We start from the raw sequence: 25,518 nt of genomic DNA, 5'->3' as shown, positions 1-25,518 counted from the left end.
ATTATTATAAATAAATAATTATAAAATATTATAGAAAAACCTGAATGAATATTTTAGTCAACCCAATGCAAAGCTTGAGAGCATCCACTCTATGTGGAGGCCTGTGCTGTGTTCCGGGCAGACAGGGAGGAACAAGCCAGGCCAGCCCACTCCCAGCCTGAGCTTGTATCTCTGTCACAATGCTTCATGTCTGGGGTCAATTTCTGTTTAACACTTTAATCAATGACTTCTAGGCCACGTTCATCCCGTTTGTGGAGAGTTCAGAGTTGGGAGTATTGACCTGGTAGAATCTGATTCTTCAAGTATCAGGCTCAACAAAAAAGTAAGCACTTTTAAAATTTAGGAAGATGGACCAAAACTCACAAGATAAATATATAAGGTACAATTAAGTACAGATAGAAAATCCTTAACTAAGGTTTAAAATAAATCAGATTTGCAGGTACAGGATAAGACGTCTTGGGTGGTAGCTTTAAGCATCTGATACACTTTTCTGCTCAGCCTCCAAAGGTTAAAGAGTCACAAAGTAACATTAGTCACAACGTTGGAGAAGAATTGAGTCCCTGGGAGGGATTGGGGGCAGGAGGAGACGGGGCCCACAGAGGATCAGATGGCTGGATGGCATCACCGACTCGATGGACTTGAGTTTGAGTGAACTCTGGGAGCTGGTGATGGACAGGGAGGCCTGGCGTGCTGCGATTCATGGGGTTGCAAAGAGTCAGACTGAGTGACTGAACTGAACTGAACTGAAGATCTCTGTGCTTGATAGTTTTATAACACCAGCGATGTGGCCGGGCACCAATTCTATCATCTCTTCTACTTCCATCCCCTTTCTTTTCTTTGCTCCTTTGACAGCAGGGTGTGCCTTATCTAACACTGTATCCACACCTGCATTTCTGGTCCATAGCTCCTTGATTTACTTATAACAGGCAATTTTTTTATTTTTTCCAGAGAAAATTTGCTCCTTATTTGGGTATCAAAGGAGGCTCAGCCCTCCAGCCCAGGGGACCGGGGCACTGAGAAACAGAATGAGGGCCCCACTCCAAGCCCTCCCTAGATGCAGTAGATGAGGAGAGGAATCCCATTTTAGGCAATTAATGCAGTAAAATAATGCCTGATTTTACAATAGTCCATGTGGATTTTGATATCAGTGAATCGTGTGATAGAACTGCCAGGAAATACTAAGATCATCTTGGCCTGTATTAACAGAAGTTTGCAGTGGGCAGTAAGAGAACTCTGTATTCTGTGCTAGGCAGAAACGTCCACAAACATTGCATCCCATTCTGGATATCACATTTAATGAGAGACATTAAAATTGGAGACTGTCCAAAGAATAATGAACAAGTTGGTGGCTGCCTATCAGTTAAGGCCATCCACTTTGCAATCAGACAGACCTGCTCAGGTCCAAGCTCTGACACCTACTGTGCGACTTTGGGAAAGTTACTGAATCTCTCATAAGCTCAGTTTCTTCATGCAGGCAATGGAAATAATTAACGGTACCTGTCTCATGGAGCTATGGCAAGAACGATGAGGATGATGATAAACTATGATCTATATTTGAAGGAATTAGAATTGTTTAGCCAGAAAATTGAAGATTTGATGGGGAAAGGAAGAGGGAAGTGAAAGGGAGGTGAGATCTATTTTTAGACATTTGAACAACTGCTATTAGGAAGAGTTATTGGATTTCTTTTGGGTGATTCTCATGACAGAATTAGGTCAAATAGTAGGATTTGCAGAGAAGAAGATGATACTGTCTTAAACATATGGCAGAAATTTTTAACAAATAGCACTGTTAAAAAATGCAATTCAAGATTATACCAGAATGTTCAGGCAGATGCTGACTTCCATGCCTTAGGATAGTACAGAAGGGAGTCCTATATTGAGTGAATGAGTTTGGGCTTTTAGGTTCTCAAACTTGGCTGTGTCTCAGAATCATCTGGGATCAGGGCTCAAGAATCTCTTAAGTCCTTCAGGTATTTCTGATAAAGTCAGTACCTGCACAGGCAATTTAGACCCTTTGGACTGGAGGATGGGTCCCTTCGCACCTACATTAGACTGTGATGGGATTCTGGTGGCAAGGTCCTGAGAGCAAGGAGATAGGAAGATTAAAAGAAAAAAGTGCCAAGCATACTTTGCAGTATTGGGGTCGAACGGATGTTTCATGTAGATGGGTGGTTGGAATCTAGTTGGAGTGAAGTTAGGGCCAGTGTGTGGAGAGTTTTAGGTGTGAGGTATGGAAGCTTGAGGTTATATCAGGCAGGGTTCCGTGAGAAATGTGACACAAAGGAAGTTGCAAAAATCCCTCATTCTAGAAGGGTGAAGAAAGGCAGTTCCAGATGCTGTATTTCATTCCTCTTGGAGTTCACCATCTTGGAACCTATAGCTTGACTCATCACTTTCTATTTTCTTCATTTCTGAGCTACCATCAGTTGGACAATGTGTGGTGATAGATCCGTGATACGTTTTTAAGGCATCTTTTCATCCTTGGTATGTGGAAAGAAAGTGAGGACTTTCATGTAGGTAGTTCTTCAAGGTTGTAGAGGAAGCATCCACAGATCTGCTCAAGTGAAAAGCAATAGTCTAGAGATCACAGTCTTGATGATGTCAGAGGTGCCAATGGCTGGAAGCCAAAGTTCAGGGATTTCCTTAAGAGACAAGTTCTGCCTACATCCAAGCCACTGAATTCTGTAATGTAAGCACTTTTGTTTTTATCTCAAGGCAATTCTCAAGTTAATTAGTTATGATTACTAGCTCTACTGCATGAGAATGCACAGCAACAAAAGCGGGAAATGAGGTCATCAGGAAGATACCCCTGAGTGTTCTGAGACAGCAAAGGGAGGAACTGCAACTGACCACACCGACCAATTTAAGTCTTAAAAAACAAAAATCTAAAACAAAAACCTCCTCCCCAGTCCTCACGAGCCAAAGACAAATACTGTACTTTCACAGTGTTCCTTCTCATATCTGCCCGCCTCCTGCGGCCGTGTCACTGAAGATGGTTCAGCGGGCAAAGAACAGTGGGGCTGGTCAGAAGCTCTGCATTTAAGGGCTTGCTTGCTTTTATCAGCTACGGGATTTGGGGCCAGCCAGTTTCATCACCTGTTGCACGTAGAGATGCCAACCTTTTAGGGTGTTGGGAGCCTTGTGAGTGAAGCACCTATGACCATACTTATTGTTTGACAAATGCAGATTGAGTTCATGTTGGTCTCCACTGTAGCTCTCTGACTGAGCTAGCACGTGATTTGCATGGCCCTACCTTTGTGCCTTCAAGATCATCCAGGATCGTCTCCACTATTCTAGCAATGTTCCTAGCTACATGTCTAAATCTGCATGCTTTCAGGGAGCATTGTAAGAAGGTGTATAAGGGTTTGGGAGTTCTATTTGTTTCTTAGAGCTGCTGTCACGAAGTACCAAAACCTGGGGGGCTTGAAATGACAGACGTTTATTGTTTCATATTTCTAGCAGCTAGAAGTCTGACATTCAGGTGTCGTCCTGGCCGTGCTCTCTCTGATGGCTCTAGACAGGACCTCTTCTTAACTCTTTCATCTTCTGGGCTTTGCTATCAGCCCTTGCCATGCTCTGGCTGCAGACATATCATTCCAGCCACGTGGCTGTCTGCTCTCTGTGGGTCTCCACATTATCTTCCCTTTGTGTTGTCTTCCTCTGGTTTCAAAGTTTCCCTTCTTATAAGGATATTAGTCATGTTGGATTAGGGTCCACTCTAATGAGCTTCTTTTAAGCTGATTACCCCTGTAAACATCCTATTTCTATATAAGGTCATAAGCTGAGATAGTGGGGATTCGGACCTTAACATAACTTTTGGGAGGCATGCAATTCAACCTATGATAGGCGCCATGGATACCTGTGTTCAAACCTTGGCCTTGCCATCTATTACATATGATCTTGGTTGAGTTATTTATCTCTCTAAGCCTTGTTTCCTCATCTGTAAAATCAGGACTATATTATTAACCACCTCATGAGGTTGTTTTGAGGATACATTTTTCAAGTGTCTGGCAAATGATGAAGGAGAAGGGCATTTTCATAGACATATCACTGATTTTTAGAGAGAGGAAAGCCCTTTCCCCAAGCCCCCAGAAGGGGTGGGTCACATTCCCATGTCCTCAGTACAAGAAAGGTTGGGGAAGTGGATATCTGATATTTTCACTCTCAACAATGAGACATGGGCCCTGCCAGCTATAAAAAAGTTAATACGCTGAAACCTCAGTTAAAGAGAGTTGGGAGACCAGGAAAGGGCCCCAGATGACAGCGGAGCCCAGTGAAGAAGAAAGACTCTTCTTTCTTGTTGAGGACTCACTTACGGGCTCTTTGCTCGAGACAGCCTCTCACCTTCCTTTTCTTCTCTGTAAAAGCACGGTCCTCCCCTTGTGCTGTGGGGACTCACGTGTGGCTCACCCTGGTTGCAGATCCCAAATTGCAATTCTCTGCTGACTCTGAAAAAACCCATCTTTGCTGGGGAGATACCTGGCCTTCTGTTTGTTTTAGGTCAATGAAGCAAAGAAGAGGTAAGGTTTGGTGGGAAATATTCATCAAGTAGGCAGTCAACAGTGTCTTTCCTATTCCTTTCCTTTGCATTTCCCCCAAAGAACTTGGGCTCTCTCTGAGTATTTATACAATAAGTGCTCAGGTATGAGTCAACTAACGGTGGGCAGTGGTAGAGCTGGCTGGGGTTCCTCTCCCCACAGTTCAGGGGCCTGAATGGCAGTTTCCTTCCACCCCTTGTGACCTGAATCACCAAACTTAGTTGAAGATGTGACACTTTCCTCAGAGAAGAGTACAGTTTTGCCATCAAGGGTACCTGATACATTGGTCCCTTTACCATGTCAATAAAGGAATAAGACAGATACCACCAGCTGTGTTGGAAACTTATAGGAGGAGCTTATCCCTCAGATTTTGTTCAGCCTCAGAAACTAAGCCTCAGGTCCCCAATTACCCAGAAGTGTTTAGGAATGATAGTAGATAAATTCAGGAAGATAGAAAAGCTCTTTTCAAGCGTGTTTCTTAGCATGGAATTCCTTTTTCAAATAGACGCTTACAAAGGAGGCTAATGACCCAGAGGGATGGTACGGGGAGGAAGGTGGGAGGGGGTCCAGGATGCGGAGCACGTGTACACCCGTGGTGGATTCATGTTGGTGTATGGCAAAACCAATACAATATTGTAAAGTAATTAGCCTCCAATTAAAATAAACAAATTTAAATTAAAAAAATATAAAACATATTTCAGCCATAAAAAAGTTGAGCACCAAAGAATTGATGCTTTTTAAAAATTTTTATTTATTTACTTTTTATTGAAGGATAATTGCTTTACAGAATTTTGTTGTTTTCTGTCAAACTGCAACATGAATCAGCCATAGGTATACATATATCCCCTCCTTTTGAACCTCCCTCCCATCTCTCTCCCCACCCCTCTAGGTTGATACAGAGCTCCTGTTTGAGTTTCCTGAGCCATACAGCAAATTCCCGATGGCTATCTCTTTTACATATGGTAATGTAAGTTTCCATGTCACTCTTTCCATACATTCCACCCTCTCGTCCCCTCTCCCTATGTCCATAAGTCTATTTATTCTCTATGTCTGTTTCTCCATCGCTGCCCTTTCAATAAATTCTTCAGCACCGTTTTTCAAGATTCCATATATATGCACCAGAATATGATATTTATCTTTCTCTTTCTGACTTACTTCACTCTGTATAAGAGGTTCTAGGTTCATCCACCTCATTAGAACTGACTCAAATGTGTTCCTTTTCATGGCTGAGTAATATTCCATTGTGTATATGTACCACACTTCTTTATCCTTTCATCTGTCACTGGACATCTAGGTTGCTTCCCTGTTCCAGCTACTGTAAATAGTGCTGCAATGAACAATGGGATACATGTATCTTTGTCAATGTTGGTTTCCTCAGGGTATACGCCTAGGAGTGGGACTGCTGTGTCATACGGTAGTTTTATTCCTAGTTTTTTAAGGAATCTCAACAGAGTCTTCCATAGTGGCTGTATCAGTTTACATTCCCACCAACAGTGGAGGAGCCTTCCCTTCTCTCCACACCCTCTCCAGCATTTGTTGTTTGTAGACTTTTTGATGATGGCCATTCTCACCGTTGTGACTTGGTATCTCATTATAGTTTTGATTTGCATTTCTCTGATAATGAGTGATGTTGAGAATCTTTTCATGTGTTTATTAGCCATCTGTGTATCTTCTTTAGGGAAATGTCTGTTTAGGTCTTTTTCCCATTTTTTGATTGGGTTGTTTGTTTTCCTGGTATTGAGTTGTATGAGTTGCTTGTACATTTTGGAAATTAATCCTTTGTAAATTGTTTCACTTGCTATTATTTTCTCCCATTCAGAAGGTTGTCTTTTCACCTTGCTTATAGTTTCCTTTGCTTTGCAAAAGCTTTTAAGTTTAATCAGGTCCCACTTGTTTACTTTTGTTTTTATTTCCATTAGTCTAGGAGGTGGGTCATAGAGGATCTTGCTTTGATTTATGTCATTGAGTGTTCTGCGTACGTTTTCCTCTAAGAGTTTTATAGTTTCTGGTCTTACATTTAGGTCTTTAATCCATTCAGTTTATCTTTGTGTATGGTGTTAGGAAGTGTCCTGATTTCATTCTTTTACATTTAGCTGTCCAGTCTTCCCAGCACCATTTATTGAAGAGGCTCAACGGATGCTTTTGAACTGTGGTATTAGGAAATACTCTTGAGAGTCCCTTGGACTGCAAGGAGATAAAACCAGTCAATTCTAAAGGAAATCAAGCCCGAATATTCATTGGAAGGACTGATGCTGAAGCTCCAATACTTTGGCCACCTGATGGAAAGAACTGACTTATTAGAAAAGACCCTGATGCTGGGAAAGATTGAAGGCAGGAGGAAAAGGGGATGACAGAGGATGAGATGGTTGGATGGCATCACTGACTCAATGGACTTCAGTTTGAGTAAGTTCCAGAAGTTGGTGATGGAAAGGAAAACCTAGCGTGCTGCAGTCCATGAGGTTGCAAAGAGTTGCAGACAACTGAGCGACTGAACTGAACTGAATTGATTCTGCTTGAAATGGGTTAGTTGGGAAGCCCATCATGCCTGATGCATTTGCCTTATTCTTTTGTAGTGTTTTCTAAGACACCTTTTTGGAAGTACTCAGCCACCTTGAAAGTTCAAAAACCACTGGATTAAATATTCATTGGTGAGGATGTTACTTCCATCAAGAGTACATACTGGAATAGGCGTTTTTGTGCATATCACCTCATTTAAAGTTATGATGGGAATACTATTAACCCTATTTATTATAGAATGAAACTAAGGCTGAGAAGTAATTTGCCCAATTTGTACAGCTGGAAAGAGGCAAAACTGGGTTCAAAAGCAGCATAGCAAGTGGAGGGTCTTGCTCCCAGCCAAGGGGCTACAACTGGCACACAACCAGATTTGTGCCAGAATGTGATCTGTATACACATCTAGATGTTGCAAGGATCCGAATGCCTGCCTGTGGTTCTAAGCGATGCTATGGAGAAGGTGAGTCCTGTTCATATGCCTTCGGGTGTTGTACGGATACAGAATCCTGTGGGAACACTGGCTGGAAGCTTTGTCTATGGATCAGAAGACCAGGAAGTCTCTGTTCCCTGAAGTTGGTGCAGGATTTGCAATTGACTCTAGGAATGTCTAGGAATAATGTGGGGATCCTGCTGTTCCACTGGGAACAGAGAGTACCCTCTCTTTGGGGAAATGGAGCAGATTAGAATTCAGAAGAAACCACAGAGAAGGAGGCTGCCCACGGGTCTGCAGGACCTGGAGAACTGGCCTGTGGGCTTCCTTTTTACTAGAGAGAGGTTCCATTCTCCTTCCCAGACTCAAGATCAGATAAAGACATTGTGGAGAGGAGTTGAAAGCGGCATCCTCGCCAATGAACATTTAACCCTGTGGTTTCTGAACTTCAAGGTGGCTGAGTACTTCCACAAAGGTGTCTTAGAGACACTGCAAAGGAATAACGTACATGTACCAGCAGGTGGGCCTGCAACCCCATCATATACTTTGAGTTCCTAGCTGAACCACTGACGTAATTTTTACTATAAACCTTACCCTCGACCTTTTGACCCTTCTTTCAAAAACATGATCATTGCTGAAAACTTCTTGACTTTTCCTGTGAGGCAGGGCCTGGCTAGTGGGAATGTCCTGTAGGAACCTTGTCACCGTGTCCAGCTGAGCACCGCAAGCAGAGGGAGAACAGAAAGAATCTGGGTGGGATCTTGTGCCTGCCTAGATACTCTGTTGTTTTGGCCTCAGCACGGGTGAAGGGGCTGAGAAGTAAACAGTGAGCTGCACAGGAAAGGCAGGGCAGGAAGAAGGATGTGCTGGGAAAAGAACAATGCCCTGCAGACTATCCGCAGCCCAGCCTGAGAACTAAATGGTTGGGAACACAAAGGCAGTTTGGGTTTCTCATAAAATCAAAACCCATTGTATTGTAGTTCTTATGGAGTTGGATTTAAGGGTGAAAACCTCTCCCAAACTTCTGGTCTCAATCCTAGATCTGCTAAAATAGACTCAATAATGGGACCTGAGCATCCATATTTATTTTATTTTTTAACTTTACAATATCCATATTTTTAATAAGCTTTTCAGGTGTTTCTGCTTAGCTTGCTCTTTGAATGGATTTTGGGGATGCATAACTCACATCTTTTGGTTAAATCCCCTCCAATCCATGTGGTTTATAAGAAGCACTGAGGTGCAAGATTTCCTTTGATTTCTAATAATAATTATCACGTGGGTTGCATTTCATAGTAGTTGAAAGAACTCTGGTTTGGGAGCTGGAGACCTCAGATCTAATCATCATTTTCTTTCAATTTCCAGTGATAATTTGGACTAGCCACATAACTGCTGTTTCTTAGAGATAATGGTTGCTCCTTGCACTATCTTATAATCATCACAGAGTCTGTGTAATAGCAGGGGCATATCTCTTATATGCAGTGTTACAAAATTTCTTCTCACTTAGATTTTCCAATGCTTCTCAATTTCTTTAGGCAAATTATAGACTGTAGCATTTCACTTATCCTGAACTTAGCTTGTCATACAATCACAATAAATGACGTAAGGGAAAAGCACATTTATGTGTGCGCATGTATACAAACATCCATTTTCTTTCTCTCTGTTTCCCTCTCCCTCTCGCTCACACGCACCCCTTTAATTAAACGGCCAGACCAGATGGCACTAAGTCTCAAGATACTTTACATGCACGTAATCCTCTTAGACCCTTACTCAGAGCTTATTTACTCTTACTCTATGTGTAATTCTAACAGAGCTTGGTGATCTGGCTGCTAAGCCTTATGTAGAATAGAAGCAGCAAATAGAACAAACATGGGATGAGATGGGGGGATGCTGAGACCATCAAAATCGAGTGTTGTATGCTCATCAAAAAAGACAGAAAAAGAACGAGAGAAAGAAAAAATGATAACAAAGCAATTTGGAGCCACTGAGTTTAGGGATACACAATCCCTCGTGCCTCCATGGAGCCTGGCAATGCTGTGATACAGCACAGTCTGATCCTTTCTGTTTCTGAGGCTGACTCTGAATCATCAAAGTGGCTAAATTAGGTTCTGTATTTTAGGCTTGAAAAACACGGACATGGGTACTCTAGCTAAGAAAGATGTATATCTAAAACGTTAAAAGCCTTCAGAGAAGATTTGGTTTCTGAGAATCATTGGAATCACATAGTTTTAGAACTGGAAAGTGTCATAATCATAATAGAATTACAATTTATTACGTAATGTTTTGACAATAACCTTCACAATTGAGCTGACCAGACACGACCTACTGTTTCCTGTTAATAGAAGTTGGTGGGCTAGACAGAGGAAGTCTTTTTGCCCTCTTTAGATGAATCTTAAGATCCTCTCCAAAAGTATAGAGAAGGAAGTTAGAAGTAAAGAATTTATAAAGTGCTACTCAAGCTGCACATGTCCAGACATCCTTCCTACTCCTTCCCTTTGAGAACCCTGTATTCCCTAGCACACCTACATACCATCTGCTCCATCCTGGCCGCCCGTGTGAGTGTGCGTGCTCAGGCACTCAGTTGTTCTGACTTTGTGACTCCATGGACTGTAGCCTGCCAGGATCCTCTGTCTATGGGGTTTCCCAGGCAAATACTGGAGCAGGTTGCCATTTCCTACTTGGATCCCTAGGTCGGAACTTTGGATCCCTAGGTAGGATTTTCCAGACCTAGGAATCAAACCTGAATCTCTCCCATCTCTTGCACTGGCATGCAGATTCTTTACCACTTAGCCACCTGGGAAGCCCCTGTCCACCTACCCACCCAGGCCCAAATCTATTTCTGTTCCTCAGTCTAGCTCAGCACCACCTCCTCCAAGACACTGTCAGGAATTTTTAGTTGAAACTGATCTCTCCTTCTCTGAATTTCCATGGTATGTTACTAATCTCTCTCATTGTACATTTCAATTTCTATATTGTAGCACTTTGTTTTTAAATTATGGCTTCTTCCTTTTAAGAACTTGTAAATTGCTTGAGGACAGAATCTGGATTTGGTTCATTTCCGTGTCTCCAAAAGCTCTTGGCACAGTGTTTCACAAATACGAGGCATTTGATAAATGCTTGTCGAGTAAATAAATGAATGAATCAAGCCAGCCAGATATCTGTCATTTGCATTTGTCAATGCTACATTGCTGTATTACAGAAATAAATCAGGGACTCCAGGGGAAACATGAATTTACAGACAGAGGTATTAACATGGAAAGTTAGTACACTGATTCTTTTACCTTTAGGGAAGTAACAGCTTTCCCTTTTCTTAAAGTATGGGGCTGAGTGGTGGTCTCTCTCAAACGAAGAGAAAGTCATTGATTATCATCAAATTGTGGCCTTGTACTTATGGCTGCAGCTTTAAAGCACACTTGCTAGACACTCTGATCCCTTGGCTGTTAACAAAAGCAGTCTAATAATACCTTATATTTGCATAACAAAGAGTTTTCAAAGTGCTTTAGTAAACATAATTTCTTTTGGCTGTCATGACAAAGTGTAATGGCAGGTAAGACAGATGTTACTATCCTTAATTTTCAGATGAAGACTCTGAATCTCAGTGAACTAATATAAATTACAGAAGAGAAGCTACATGAGAATTCCCACATGTGCCATTCTTGGCAGCTCTCAGTCTGGCACCTAAGCCAGTAAAACACACAGCAATAATTGATCCACACCTTTCTTGTTTGGTTCAGCCCAAGTGTTCTTCTGCATCTGTGAACACCCACAGTGAGCATTGCTTCCACCACTCATTTTGCATTTCCTAACTTATATTGCTAGTGCTTTTTTTTTTCATAGAGGTGATATGATGGTTAATTTTATGTGTCACTTGACCAGGTAGGCCATGGTCAAACATTAGTCTACATATTGCTGTGAAGGTATGTGTTTTTAGATCAGATCAATATTTAAGTCAGTTGGCTTGGTGGAGAACATATTGTCTCCCATAATGTAGGTGAGATTCATATAATCAGTTGATAGCCTTAAAAGAAGAGGAAATTTCCCTAAGAGAGGATCTTGCCTCCAGAAGCCTTAAACTTGAGTTGTAACATTGGCTCATTTCTGGCTCTTCAGTCAGCCTGCCTGCTCTGCAAATTTTAAACTTGCCAGGCCCACAATTGTGTGAGGAAACTTAGAGTAAATCTCTGTCTCTCTCTACATTCATACATATACAGTGTGTGTGTATATAACTGTATACACACACACACACACACACACACACATTCACTAGTTCTATTTCTCTGGAGAACCCTAATACTGACAATTCCTAATTTATGAAGATAATTAGTTTTATAAATATGTTTAGCTTTAGCATAGAAGAACTCAATGAATTCATAATGACACAAACATTTAAAAAATGATATCTTCCCATCTGAAAGCAAACAAACAAAAAATGTCAACAACAAAAACAACAACAACAACAAAAATACCACAAAACTCTGGGCAGCATTGGAAGGGTTTCAACTCCTTACTCTGAAAACCGATCATCACAAGGAATGAGTTCAGTGTTTATTCTGTCCTTCCTATAAACTGTACTGAAAGTAACCCAGCCCTAACCAATGAAGGATAGTCTTCTTTTTATTTTTCTCTTCTTGACTTAAATTTTTAATTTTTATTTTGTACTGAAGTATAGCTGATTGTCAATGTTATGTTAGTTTCAGGTGAACAGTGAAGGGACTCAGCTGTACATATACATGTATTCATTCTCCCCCAAACTTGCCTCCCATCAAGGCTGCCATGTAACATTGAACAGAGTTCCATGTGCTATACAGTAGGTCCTCTTTGGTTGGCATATACTTCTTTACAAAAGAATTCTAGTTAATAAATGTGGAAGGAGTGATGGAGCTAGAATTATTTCTAACTCCTAACACATGACTATTTCTTTGTACTGATCACTGAGGAAGGCTTTATTTCTCCTTGCTATTCTTTGGAACTCTGCATTCAGATATATCTTATATCTTTTTTTCTTATATCTTTCTTATCTTGTATCTTTCCTTTTCTCCTTTTCTCTTCTTGACTTAAATTTTTAATTTTTATTTTGTACTGAAGTATAGCTGAAGTATAGCTTTTCACTTCTCTTCTTTTCACAGCTATTTGTAAGGCCTTCTCAGACAGCCATTTTGCCTTTTTGCATTTCTTTTTTTGGGGGATGGTCTTGATCCTTGTCTCCTATACAATGTCACAAACCTCCATCCATAGTTCATCAGGCACTCTATCAGATCTAGCCCCTTAAATCTATTTCTCACTTCCACTGTATAATCATAAGAGATTTGATTTAGGTCATACCTGAATGGTCTAGTGGTTTTCCCTACTTTCTTCAATTTAAGTCTGAATTTGGCAATAAGGAGTTCATGATCTGAGCCGCAGTCAGCTTCTGGTCTTGTTTTTCCTGACTGTATAGAGCTTCTCGATCTGTGGCTGCAAAGAACATAAGCAATCTGATTTTGGTGTTGGCCATCTGGTGATGTCCCTATGTAGAGTCTTCTCTTATGTTGTTGGAAGAGGGTGTTTGCTATGACCAGTGAGTTCCCTTGGCAAAACTCTATTAGCCTTTGCCCTGCTTCATTCTGTACTCCAAGGCCAAATTTGCCTGTTACCCCAGGTGTTTCTTGACTTCCTACTTTTGGATTCCAGTCTCCTATAATGAAAAGGACATCTTTTTTGGGTGTTACTTCTAGAAGGTCTTGTAGGTCTTCAGAGAACTGTTCAGCTTCTTTAGCATTACTGGCTGGGGCATAGATATTGAATGATATTCAATATATTGATATAGATATTCAATGATAGTGAATGATTTGCCTTGGAAATGAACAGAAATCATCTTGCTGTTTTTGAGATTGCATCCAAGTACTACATTTCAGACTCTTTTGTTGACTATGATGGCTACTCCATTTCTTCTAAGGACATGGAACAACAGACTGGTTCCAAATAGAAAAAGGAGTACGTCAAGGCTGTATATTGTCACCCTGCTTATTTAACTTCTATGCAGAATACATCATGAGAAACGCTGGGCTGGAAAAAGCACAAGCTGGAATCAAGATTGCCGGGAGAAATATCAATAACCTTAGATATGCAGATGACACCATCCTTTTGGCATAAAGAAGAACTAAAGAGCCTCTTGGTGAAAGTGAAAGAGGAGAGTGAAAAAGTTGGCTTAAAACTCAACATTCAGAAAACTATGATCGTGGCATCTGGTCCCATCACTTCATGGCAAATAGATGGGGGAACTGTGGAAACAGTGGCTGATTTTACTTTTTTGGGCTCCAAAATCACTGCAGATGGTGACTGCAGCCATGAAATTAAAAGACACTTACTCCTTGGAAGGAAAGTTATGACCAACCTAGACAGCATATTAAAAAGCAGAGACATTACTTTGCCAACAAAGGTCTGTCTAGTCAAGGCTATGGTTTTTCCAGTGGTCATGTATGGATGTGAGAGTTGGACTATAAAGAAAGCTGAGCTCTGAAGAATTGATGCTTTTGAACTGTGGGTCCCTTGGACTGCAAGGAGATCCAAGAAGTCCATCCTAAAGGAGATCAGTCCTGGGTGTTCATTGGAAGGACTGATGTTGAAGCTGAAACTCCAATACTTTGGCAACCTGATGCAAAGAGCTGACTAATTTGAAAGGACCCTGATGCTGGGAAAGATTGAGGGCAGGAGGATAAGGAGACAACAGAAGATGAGATGATTGGATGGCATCACCGACTCAATGGACATGAGTTTGGGTGAACTCTGGGAGTTGGTGATGGACAGGGAGGCCTGGTGTGCTGCGGTTCATGGGGTTGCAAAGAGTCGGACACGACTGAGCAACTGAACTGAACTGAACTTGACTTAGTGACTGAACAATGCAATCATTCAGGCAATGATCGGCAATGAATGAAATCATGAGATGAAAGGTCGATGGAGAAATTTATGACGGCTTAACCATGTGGACACCACTTGAATCCATTCATCAATTTCTTATTACTAAAAGTGGGACAACCAGACATTGTATATCTCTTGATATGAGGCAATATATAGCAAACAGAACCTTTAAGGAAGAACTCTTGCCAAAAAAGTTTTACCCGAACAATGTATAGGAAATACAGCAGCTAAAAAGTAAATAATGAAACAAGTGAATCAATTCCAAGTGTGTAGGGTGACCAAAAACAGAAGAGTGTTATTCATAATTATGCTGGGACAAAAGACATAAACTGTACCAGGCAAAGCTAGAAGAAAGATCATCGTAAAAATTGAGTTTTCTGATTGCAATGACATGGCCCAATTTTGCTCACCTATTTCCTTCTTTTGGTGTTCAAATAACACTCAAAAGTTTGCTTCCTGAGTCAGACAAAGATACAAGTTCTATGTCTGCTGAGTCTGCAGTGAAGACTACAAAAACGTGCCCACTTGACTCTTGGAGGCTGGAAGAACTTGTATCTCATCTGACCACCAGGCAGAGGTGTCCCCTTGCCAGTCTGTGGGCATGGGGGCTGCATTATGAAGTGCTCCCCCAATGCCTTTCTGTCCATGGGGCTCCCAAAGAGTTGGACACAGCTTAGCAACTGAAGAACTACAATGACTGAGATTCATTGTAGTAAAATGGAAAAATACACCTAAATACAAAGAAGAAAATTTGCACGATTTCCCAGATGCAAAACTAATATTAGGTTGGTGCAAAAGTAATAGCAGTTTTGCCATCCTCAGGTCCCCTCAGAAGTCAGGAGGGTCACTTTCTTCTTGCCATCACTGTTCTTGGTGAACTTTGCCTTCTGCATGGCAGAGACACTTGTCCATCCACCTGCATGTCTCAGGGTTACTCAGCCTTCTCCAAACATGGGGTCTGGGCCTGCCGATGGGAGTTTACCCAGAGTCTGCGTGTACCCCGCCTGTGAGGCTAGACATGGGGCTCCACTGGCATTTGGATGAATGGCGTTTGGATGAATGGCATTTGGGTGAATGGCGTTTATTGAATTTTGCTGTTTGATATTGAATACATTCTTAAATAAATGTGGTTATGCATCATTTTAATGCATAATTCTTGATTTATATGTATATTTTTGTTGATGACTTTTTACTTTCTATTTATTTTATATTTATTTTAGACTAGGGAAATGTTAGACAGAAAGCAAATTTGAGCAGTTTTCTCATTCCAGTTCAAAATGGGTCATAAAGCGGTGGAGACAACTTGCAACATCAACAACACATTTGGCCTAGGAACTACAAATGAATATGCAGTGCAGTGGTGATTCAAGAAGTTTTGCAAAAGAGACGAGAGCCTTGAAGATAAGGAGGGTAGTGGTAGGCCATAGGAACTTGACAATGACCAAATGAGAGGATCATTGAAGCTGATCCTCTTAGAACTACACGAGAAGTTGCTGAAGAACTCAACGTTGACCATTCTAAAAGTAGATTATGACAACTGGCGATGACTAGCTCAGTGGCTGGACTGAGAAGAAACTTCAAAGCACTTCCCATTCTTCTTTCTCAAGACTGCTTTGGCTATTCGGGGTCTTTTGTGTTTCCATAAGAATTGGTAGAGACGTCTGACAGAATGTGGTCCACTGGAGAAGGGAATGGCAAACCACTTCAATATTCTTGCCTTGAGAGCCCCATGAACAGTATAAAAAGGCAAAAAGATAGGGTACTGAAAGAGGAACTCCCCAGGTCAGTAGGTGCCCAACGTGCTACTGGATATCAGTGGAGAAATAACTCCAGAAAGAATGAAGGGATGGAGCCAAAGCAAAAACAACACCCAGTTGTGGATGTGATTGGTGACGGAAGCAAGGTTCAATGCTGTAAAGAGCAATATTGCATAGGAACCTGGAATGTTAGGTCCATGAATCAAGGCAAACTGGAAGTGGTCAAACAGGAGATGGCAAGAGTGAACATTGACATTTTAGGAATCAGCAAACTAAAATGGACTGGAATGGGTGAATTTAACTCAGATGACCGTTATGGAGTGAGTTGCCATTTCCTTCTCCAGGGGAATCTTCCTGACCCAGGGATCGAACCCAGGTCTCCCGCATTGCAGGCAGACGCTTTACCGTCTGAGCCACCAGGGAAGCCCATAAATCAACGAAATGCACTGAAAACTATAATGCCTGCAGCCGGCATTGGTCAATGGAAAGGGCTCAGTTATTCTCCACGACAGAAGCTGACTGCATGTCACACAACCAATGCTTCAAAAGTTGAACGAATTGGCCTACAAAGTTTTGCCTCATCCGTCACATTCACCTGAACTCTCGTCAACCGACTACCACTTCTTCAAGCATCTCGACAACTTTTAGCAGGAAAAACGCTTCCACAGCCAGCAGTAGGCAGAAAATGCTTTCCAGGATCTCAAAACACAGATTTTTCCCCTATGGGAATAAAGAAACATTTCTCATTGGAAAAATTGTAATGGTTCCTACTTTGATTAATAAAAATGTGTTTGAGCCTAGTTATAATGATTTAAAATTCATGGTCGAAAACTACACACAGTTAGCTTTGCATCAAACTAATAATACTTAAGTACATGTGCTTTTAGGCAGACATATGTATAATTTTTGTACTGTAATGGAACCATATTGTATATGCTATTTGGAAATTTGCTTTTATGCACTTAATATTATATCATTAGTATATTACCATGTCAATAAATTCACTGCTACAATGAATGCCTACTATTCCATTGTAATGCTGCACCATAATTTGTTAAACCATTTCTGCTTTTAAACATTTAGCTTGTTGCCAACATTTTGCTCCTAATTAAACTTTGTTATGTTTCCATCGAAGAAATTTACGAAAGTGAAACTGCTGGGTTAAGATGCTCTCAAATTGTAAAGGCTTTTGGCACATACATCTGGTCAAGTTGCCCTACAAATAGTTCGTATATATGTATATGCTCAGCAAGAGCATGTGAGCCCTCATCTTCACCCCCTGCCCCCAATCCCAACATCATCATAACAGCTAATGTTTATTGAGCTCTTAGTATGTGCCTGACAATGTTCTAAGCATTTTATTCTTGGCAGTTCACTTAATTGTCAAAATTTCTGTGTGGTAATTACTAGAATGATTCAAAACATATGACGGGACAACTGGTTATACATAATTGTATTTTAAAAACAGAAGTATGTGTGGGACTTCCCTGGTGATCCACAGGTTAACAATCGGCCTGCCAACCCAAGGGACATGGGTTTGATCCCTTTCCTGGGAATGAAGACCTCACATGCTGCAGGCTGACTAAGCCTGTGGTCCGTAACTACTTAGCCTGTGCGGCCTAGAAGCCATGCTCCACAACAGGAGGAGGCACCACAGTGAGAAGCCCAGGCAACCGAAACCAGAGAGTAGCCCCCAGTCCCTGCAGCCAGAGAAAAAAACAGGCCGCATGGCAACAAGGAGCCTGTGTGCCACAAGACCCAGCAGAGCAAACACACAAACAAAACCCCCAAACTGAACAAAACACCAAAAACGATTTTAAAAAAAACCCCAAAACAAAATCTAGAAGTGTGTGAATAAAAGCAAGTAAATAAAAAGCTATTTCCCCATCTTAAAATCCCACTCAATTGAATAAACACTGTTAAAATTTTGTGTGTATTTGTCTAGGTATTTTCTAAGCTTACGAAACGTGTGTAAATGTACTTTGTTTTTTGAACACAGAAGAGATCATGCTACATATACAATCAAATTCCTCTGCCATCAGCATTTTCCTTCTAATGATATATGATGGCCACTTTCCCACGGCAGTTCCCACAGATTGACCTCATTCCCTTTCACACTTGCATGACATTCTATTGTATGAATGTGCCATATTGGCTCATGTCTCTCATCTCTCTGACCAGGCTGTGAATTCTATTATCTATAGCACAACTCTTTGTCACTTAGCAAGATTTTAGCTCATAGAAAGTGAACAATGGGTGGAAAAACTGTAGAGTGTGTTTTTGTCTCTGAAAATCCAGGTATATGAAATGGAATAGCCCATCTGAGAATTGTCACCTTTAACAAGTTGCTGCTACTGCTGCTAAGTTGCTTCAGTCGTGTCCGACTCTGTGCGACCCCATAGACGGCAGCCCACCAGGCTCCCCTGTCCCTGGGATTCTCCAGGCAAGAACACTGGAGAGGGTTGCCATTTCCTTCTCCAATGCATGAAAGTGAAAAGTGAAAGGGAAGTCGCTCAGTCATGTCCGACTCCTAGCGACCCCATGGACTGCAGCCCACCAGGCTTCTCCATCCATGGGATTTTCCAGGCAAGAGTACTGGAGTGGGGGTGCCATCAACTCTTTAAAGTTATTTTAAAGTTAATGCCTTTAGCAACTGGTTCTATTTGGTTGTGTGTTTTTTGTGACTCATAACATCTTTGAAGTTTACCAATCAGTTGCACCACCCAAAGCATCTCAAGTAGATTGGAAAATCACTAGAAAGGTACTTGGGAGGCCTGGGTTTTGGTACTGACCATGCCGTGTGACCTTGAGCACGGCACTTTTCCTTTCTGCTGCTCCGTACTGTTGCACTAGGGTTTGGGACTGGGGCCATGAGATTCTAGGCTTTACAAGTCAGAGCATTATCCACCTCTGTGAGCCATGCAGTAAGAATAGGCATGACAGCTCACGTTCCCTGAAGAATCATGTTACCTCTTGGCACGTACGCTTGACATTTATTAAGAAGGAAAAGTACAGAAAGGGGAGCATATGACACAGTCTTAGAATGAGAGTGAGAAGTCAGCCAAATCTGCTGTACGGCCTCCCAGAAGCAGAGCTGGAGAAAACCGGTCTGTGCTACTCACTCTCTCCTACTTCAGGCACCTTCCAAACAGCTTTGCAACCACAATTTGGAATGCCATTAAAAGGGAGACAGTAGGGTCATATGTAAATTCAGTTATTTTATTCAGAAAGCAAAAGAAAGATACCACCTTATACATACACACACTCTGATTACTAATATGAAAAATGTACGTACAAGTGGCAGAAAATGCAGCAAAATAGTATGGTGATTATCTCTGTGTTATGGGTGTTTCCTATTTTATTTTCTATACTTTGCTCAAATTTTCCCTAAAGGATAGATAGTCCTTTTACAGTTGGAAACATGCAATCAGCAATACACAAATACTAGTAAAAAAAAACCCAACCATGCAATTACACTAAATACTACTGGAGATCACTTAGGGTAGTTGAAATCATCATTATCTTTCTTTCTGTTTCCAGAGTTTTTAAGTTTACCTTAACAAACAGGTATTAATTTGAGAAGGAAAAACAATCCCACTAGGGCAGTTGAGTACACCAAATTCATTCTCTCCCTTTTCTTTTCTAAAGAAACTCTGATTTGGTGGGGGTGGGGGGAGAATATCAATGTATCCATAAAAACTGCACCTTCCAGAGACAGTGGGGAAGACATTTGATTAAGTTCTAGCCAGTGAAATATGAGTGGAAGTTGTTGAGCCTATTTGACTGGTATCACGAGCATGATGCCTCTTTGCCTTCCCCTCTTATTCCTCTCTCTCTTTGCCTGGAACGCAGATGAAAGGTTTGGCAATGCCGTGGCGATTTTGTACAAAGATAACCTCAGAGTTAGAAATCATGAAGGAAAGCTGGTGGGGAAAAGCAAAGGTTCCTGGGCCCTTGGGGGTATCTTGGAGCCATTGTACTTTGTTGAACCATCTCCCTCCCAACTTCAAGACGCAGGAGAGGTAACAGCCTTCATTATGTTTCAGCCTCTGGGTTTTGTGTCATGTTAGTCATAGCTGAGCACAATCTCTAACTAATACATCCACTTACAAAAAAGCATTTTAATTCCTAACCGCTGTGACTATGTGAAAACGAGTTTTCAGGGGGAAGGCAGTTGAATTCACTTAGGATGGAAATAAAAGGCAATGTTCTACTAAAAATTAAGGACTGTCTCTGAGGCTCCAATAAATCCAATCTGTTTCACATTGTCAGTGTTTCACGCTTGGTGGTAAGTTCATTATTTTTACATTTGGGGACAATAAGTTTGTTAATATATCCCAGCAACTAGAAATCAATGCATCACCATATGCCTAAACTGAGACCATTTGTCACAGTTTATGCTCCTTCCAAAGAGTGCAAAACAGACCTTGACTTGAAGAAGCACCAACGTGGGGGTAGTTATTTGAAATGTCAGATGGAAAACATGTTCGAAAATGGGGTGCGTATACGACTCCTGTGAAAGAAAAGGACTCAGCCCTCCATTAAGCCTCCTTTGCGGCTCCCTGATCAACAACAATGCCCCAACCAAAGGCATATTTTCAGGACAAATCCTCCTATCTGTAGTTGTTTCGTCCTAAAATGCCAGGAGAGAGGAAAGGTCAGGAGAAAGGAGAGATGTGGGGTCAAAAAAGCCAGAGCTGGACGGACCTTGGGTGGCTGCTAATTAACTTCACTACTTTCTTCTCTAGGTGAGCAAGTGGGGCCTGAAGCCTCCCAGGGAGTGAGTATTTATGGTGAATTTAAAGTTCTTCCTTAGACAGGAAAGAATTTGGAGAATAAAGTGATAGATAAGAAGTGGATTTATTTAGAGAGACACACACTCCACAGACAGTGTGGGCCATCTTGGAAGGCAAGAAAGGCTTGAAAGATGGTGTGATTAGTTTCTACAGGCTGGGTAGTTTCATAGGCTTATAAATGAGAGGATTATTCTGATTATTTTGGAGAAGGAGCCAGGATTTCCAGAAATTGGGCCACTGCCCACTTTTTGACTTTTTATGATTAGCCTCATAACTGTCACAGCCCCAGTGGGCATGTGACTTAGCATATGCCGACATATTAAATGAGTATAGAATGAAGCTCAAGGTCTACTGGAAGTCAAATCTTCTGCCATCTTGGACCCAGTTGGTTCTAACCAGTCTTTATCATGTCCTATGGCTATATTGTTCTTTCAAAGGTTGTATCCTGCTCCCTTTACTCCTATTTCAGCAGCAGAGTTGACATGTGGCAGGACAAAGTACAAGAGAACTTGCAGTTGTTTTCCTGGTGGTTTAGTAGAGGAGAAATCAGAGGGAAAGAGGAAGTTGGGTGGTTTGGTGGTGCCGGGAATGGATGGAGAGGTGGAGGGACTCACCTCCACTGCTCTGGTTGCCCAGCCTCTTCGCCATGTGCCTGTGGGCGAGCAGAGGGGGGCGGCCCATCATCATCCCGGCTGCTTCGCTCATTACAAGATTACGTACCGCGTGGGGACGTCAGAGCAGCCCTGCTCCGTGACGTGGGGACGTCACAGCTCCCTTCTGTGTCTGGGGCAGTTTGTTTCCACGGGATAGTCATTCCTATTCTACAATTGAAGTAAGACGTCTCCCTTTCTCCAATAGGATGAATATTTCCTGATGTGTTCAGTCCTTTACTGGGTGCTGGGGATGCTGAGACAGGCACACTGGACTCTTTTGTTGGAGATGTTTAAGATCCAGCCAGAAAAGAGAATTCAAAATAAAGGAATAGGATTTACAAAGTAGAAGAACTTGCCTTTGCATATTAAAAAAAAAAAAAAAAAACTCATCAAGGAATTTGCCAAAGCAGCCTTAGCTGTACAAAGATCTAGTCCAAACTTGAAAACTACTGCTCATTATTAAAAAAAAAAAAAAATTTCCTAGACAAGTTTCCCAACCCCATTCATCCAGAGCAAAACCTAGAGTTAGGTGGGGAGAGATTAGAGGCAGATTATTCCCCTTATACACAGACAAAATATGGGAGCAATGTGGTGGAATGGTGTGGAGCAGTGGTCTCCAAGGTGAAGTGAATAAGAAAATTTGTAACGCAATAAAATGTGTAAATACATATGTGTATGTATAAAGTATAGTATGTATATACAAAGTATAACTAGCTACAAATCTAGACTTAAATATGTATTTTAAATCAATGTATACTTATTTAAATATACACACAGAGATGAATAATAAATTTTTCTTTACTGAAAGGAACATAGGCTCAGAGGTGCTTGGAGGTCACTGGTTTGGAGAATGGGCTTTAGAGTCTTAGCTGCCCAAAATACATAAGATTGGGAAAAGGTCAGTACCTCTTAGAGTAACTAAGAGGTAACTTATATGAAGAGGCAGACAATATATGCAAAGTGTTTAGGAGTTTTTCCGGCTACTTGGCAAGATTTGTGAGGACGAGACTTGCATCTGTTGTGTGCTTAATGTATTTCTTGGGCCTGGCACAAGGCCTGTAAAAAGTAGGTCAAATATTTGTCAAATTAATGAGTGATCAATAGCTGTAATATACACAATTGCTTCCGTGTTAGCTGTCACTGTGCTCGTACCTGTGCTGCCCCAGCAACGACATTGGAATACACGGAAGTGACAATGGCATTGTGACTGAGATTACCTTTAGTTCACCCCAAATTTAAAAATAGGTAAATCATTCACAAACTTAGGTAACTTATTTTTAGTTAACACATGACTTGTGGACACCTCACGACTGATGGTGATTCATCAATATGCTATCACCAAACTTTCTATATTCTGTGATCTAATCTGATTGGATTCTTTCATGAGAGATGTTTATACAAATCACCATATAAACAGTGCTTTTTTTTTTTTTAATAAAACTCAGAAAGGGCAAATGAGAGAAAATGATGATAAAGTATAAGAACAGAAGAGATTTAGGTTAAATTAGTGTAGACTTTCTTGTCGTTTAAGAAACCGATTGTTTCCTTAACTGGACCTGATTTTCCTCCTGATTATGTGTCTAATGACTGTTACATAGAAATTCTTCTCCAAAACTCTGTTGTAATATTAGGTTTTCTGCCTTCCTTAATGGCAAGCAACGTGTCATAGGTAAATTTCCGTGGTAAGAGCGTCCTTATCAATTCTGATAAACAGTTCAGACTCCAAATTCCACTGCCGCGTTTCCCCTGCCGTCCTGTTGGCCAATTCTAAGCCTCCCCGTGGAGCCACAGGCTTCTCTCTCCCTGGTCTCCTTCATCCTCACCAAGTCCATATTTTTCTAGTCTCTCATAAGCCTTGCACAGCTTTCAATCTTAGATCACAGGTGAGCCCCCCGAGCTGTAGATGCACCCAACAGAGAACCAGCAGATCCTATCACATGGCTGGTGTCTAATTTAGTAACAGTCAAGTACTGAGAAGCTTTGAACGAAGAATAAGTATGTGCAGACAATTTCCCACTGTCTTAGGAGGATGTGAAATAACTGAGATCTTTCTTAATCTTAGTGTCACAAACCCTTATCTGGAACAGTGACAGCCCTGAAAGGTCAAAGTCGAGGTGAACTGTTACAGCAGGGGAAAGACACTGTTCTCAGGGAAGATGAAATAATGAGAAAAGGCCTGTTCTTCGTGCTCTTGAGCAACACTGGGCTGTGTCCTCTAGTTTTCAGGGGCTTTTGCCCGCCTCAAGAGGATTGTGTTATTGGTGTTCCCTGAAAGTAAAGGCAGTGAGGGATGTACTGCAAAAGTGTGCACTCAGTAGACCCTGCTGAGTATGCTCTGCTACTCTGCATAGACTCTGAGCTGCTGTGAAACTACAGGCAAACTCGGGGCTGAGCCAGGGTCCCAGGGCTCTGTGCATCCCATTCTGTCCCCTAAAGGTTCAGACAAGACAATCTGAAATTCCCTTGTCCCTAAACTAAGAACAATGGGTTCCTCCTACAAATTTTCTGGCAGTGAGAACAGTGAGTATCTGGCACTGACTAAGTGGCTTTTGAAGTAACGATGGCCTAGCTGGAGGGATGTGGGTTCTTTAGGGCTAGTTCTGAGGGCTAGTTCTTAGTTTCTTTTCTTCCTTCAACCCAGTAGGTTTGCACTTGGCCTCAATACTATCTTTTCTTTGTGACTGGCTCTTCCAGTTTATAGAAGTGAGAGTTCCTTCCTCTTAGGCCTCTCGGTTACCCTTTCCATTCTGTGAAGCAAAACCACAGCACATCTTCTTTCTAAAGACATTTCTCCTGTACTCCACTCTCCTTAAAATCACAGCAAATGACTACTCTGTGTAGTTCGATTTCCCAGGTAACTGTGAAAAAGCTTGGCCTTCTAGCTTCTGCCCAAGGCCCCAACTCAGCATGGTATCATAGCCAAAAGAATCATGTCACTAACCCCAAGTGAAAGTGAAGCTGCTCAGTTGTGTCCGACTCTTTGCGACCCCATGGACTGTAGCTTACCAGGCTCTTCTGTCCATGGGATTTTCCAGGCAAGAGTACTGGAGTGGGGTGCCATTGCCTTCTCCAGAAACTAACCCCAAAGGACCTTGAAATATTAAGCATCCCATTATGTGTTGCAAACATTATCTTGGAAATGGCAACCTACTCCAGTACTCTTGCCTAGAAAATCCCATGGACAGAGAAGCCTGGTAGACTACAGTCCATGGGATCGCAAAGAGTCAGACACGACTGAGCAACTTCACTTTCACTTTCAAACCTATCCTAACAACTACCACAAACCAAGTGGCTCCAAATTTGGCTCAAATGGTAAAGAATCTGCCTGCAATGCAGGAGACCCAGGTGCAATCCCTGGGTTGGGAAGATCCCCTGGAGAGGGGAATGGCAACCCACTCCAGTATTCTTCCCTGGAGAATCCCATGGACAGAGGAACCTGTGGGCTACTCTCCATGGGTTCACAAAAAGTCAGATGTGACTGAGTGACTCACACTTTTAAGTGGCTTAAACAACAGGAATTTATTGTCTCACAGTTCTGGAGGCAAGAAGTCTGAGATCAAGATGTTGGCAGGATCATGTTTGCTTCAAAGGCACGAGTGTAGGATCTGTTCTGGACCTCTCTCTTACCTCTGGTGTGTGTGTTAATAGCCCAGTTGTGTCTGACTGTTTGCAACCCCATGGACTGTAGTCCGCCAGGGTCCTCTGTCCATGAAATTCTCCAGGCAAGAATCCTGGATTGAGTAGCCATTCCCTTTTCCGGGGGATCTTCCTGACCCAGAGATTGAAGCCAGGTCTCCTGCATTGCAGGCAGATTCTTTACTGTCTGAGCTCCTTGACAAGTGGTAGAATAGTCTTCACAGACATTCTCCTTATGTGTATGTCTGTGTCTAGATTCCCTTTTTCAGAAGGACACCAGTCATGTTGGATTAGGGGTCT

This window comes from Bos mutus, chromosome 19, assembly GCF_027580195.1.
Source record: "Bos mutus isolate GX-2022 chromosome 19, NWIPB_WYAK_1.1, whole genome shotgun sequence".
In the NCBI taxonomy this organism is placed as follows: domain Eukaryota; kingdom Metazoa; phylum Chordata; class Mammalia; order Artiodactyla; family Bovidae; genus Bos; species Bos mutus.
This window is presented reverse-complemented; position numbering follows the sequence as displayed.